This window comes from Octopus bimaculoides, chromosome 4, assembly GCF_001194135.2.
Source record: "Octopus bimaculoides isolate UCB-OBI-ISO-001 chromosome 4, ASM119413v2, whole genome shotgun sequence".
In the NCBI taxonomy this organism is placed as follows: Eukaryota; Metazoa; Mollusca; class Cephalopoda; order Octopoda; family Octopodidae; genus Octopus; species Octopus bimaculoides.
This window is the reverse complement of record NC_068984.1, coordinates 69,094,545-69,096,604: the sequence shown is the minus strand read 5'-3', so window position 1 is coordinate 69,096,604 and position 2,060 is coordinate 69,094,545. Positions and strand designations below refer to the sequence as shown.

At 33.4% G+C, this 2,060-nt stretch overlaps 1 long non-coding RNA gene across 1 annotated transcript in view; it reads left to right on the top strand.

Annotated features, from left to right (window-relative positions):
• The first annotated feature begins 1,010 nt into the window (after positions 1-1,010).
• The window catches only part of LOC128247680 (uncharacterized), a 62,832-nt gene continuing 61,782 nt past the window's right edge, over positions 1,011-2,060 (top strand). Inside the window, exon 1 of the long non-coding RNA XR_008264043.1 lies at positions 1,011-1,180. This is a non-coding gene — a long non-coding RNA (uncharacterized LOC128247680). The remainder of the gene's footprint in view (positions 1,181-2,060) is intronic.

Sequence of the window (2,060 nt, the reverse complement as noted above, 5' to 3'; positions counted from 1 at the left end):
TATATACAGTTTATATGCAGTGCAGCATATACAGTATATTGTATCAGGTATATCTGAGACTGTGACGAGCCAACGGAGTGTCTGTTCAATATTTTTGACTAGAACTGCTGAAAATGAATGCTAAATCTCCCCTAAATTATACCACACACTTTTAACTTAGCACAAAAAGTGACACATTGGACAGAGCATTTCTAGGTATTAAATATTGTGGAATGGCAACGGCTGGATCACCTTCAAATATAGGTATGCTCGATCAGAGCTGAACAACAAAGAAGCAGCAACACAAACGCCAAGAATATAGGTAAACTCAAGTAAAAGTGAATGCCATTGCCAAATAAGTAAAAAGTGAAATGAAAAAACAATGGCAAAATGAACTGAATTTAATCCTTAATTATGTTATTTATCGCCAGGAGTGAACTCTTTTTGAGCACATCTATGATCAAAAGGATTCCAGCCATGCCCATCCCGTCATATTCATGACAAGAACTACATCGTTCCATGTGTCGCATCTGTTTCAAATGTTAGTGTGGTTTCACGAAGACTTTGCTGCCTTTTCTAGCATGTCGGGTGACCACGTGAAGGCAAATAGTACGCAGTTGCTTACAGTTGTCTTTGGCGCATAATCTTCTGATATATTAAACTTATATATATATTTTTCTTTCTGTCTTTAGCTGACATATTTATACTTACTCAAACACATTTTTCAATGTCGTCAGATGGTGATATTTTGATATTCCAAACTCTTTCTCCAGGCTATCATCGAAATAAATACCATCGTGTCTTAATGATGCATATACATACATCATACACACATATCTGTGCGTATGCAACCACATTTATGTATATGTGTATGTATATATATTGTGTGTATGCGTACATATGTATTTCCATACACACACACATTCACACATATGTATTATGTATATATATATTTGTGTATGTGTGTGTATGTATTTATATATGTCTGTTCGCATGCACACGCATACGCACACAAACACACATATCGATAAACAGAAATAATAGCATACATTCGGACAAACCGCAATAGTGAAAATGAACGTAATATAGGGAATTAAATGAAATACAAAGAGTAATTCACTTTCTTTTCTTTTGACTGCTAATGGTCTTACTGAGAACATCATTTACATATTCCAGCAAATATGCACTTTCTTTTCTGATGGTAAGTGAAATTATTCTATATTTTATTTGCTTTTAGTGTACTAAACTCTGGATTGCGACAAGTCACAGAAACTTTATAATGTAAATTATCTGCAATTTTATTTTATTTTTACATTACACGCACTTCCAAATAAGATTTTACTTAAGTTATCTGTATAAAAGTTTGTATTTATTCCTTTTATCATTGACAAGCTAGGATTTATCTTCTTGACAATGTTTTCAATTTTTTTTATTAACCTGTCAAATGGGAGAATTCTCCAGGAATTTAGTTTTGGAATAACAAGTGATCATTTTAAATTGAAAGCGAAACATGTATATCGCCTATAAAAAAAAAATACTTGAAACAGCCAATTTGGTAAACTTAGGTAGCTATTATGGTATTCAAAATATTTAATACCTTATGATTATGTCTGTGCACAAGTGGTGAGGAATCCAATAAATCGTATGGTTTCCATGCAGTGTATCTTATGCATACTATAGCAAATAGACTGAGTCGTAATAGCAACGGATAAAACGTTTTGTAGTAATTGTTCCAGCTCTCTGAGTTCAAAATCCTCAGAGATCAACTTTGCCTTTTTAATTCTCTATGATTGCGTCTGTGCAAAAGTGGCACAAGTGTTGTGGAATCCTATAAATTATACCTTCTCATGCAGTGTATTTTATGTGCATCTTATGCATAAGATTGCGAATAAGTAGAGTCGTGATATTATTGGATAAAACTTTTTGCGGTATTTGTTCCAACTCAATTATTCTCTAAGTTCAAATCATACGAAGGTTATCTTTGTTTTTCATTCCTTCGGTGTTGATGAGTAAACTATCTTTGAAGTGCTTGTATTGCTCTCTCTCTCTCTCTCTCTCTCTCTCTCTCTCTCTCTCTCTCT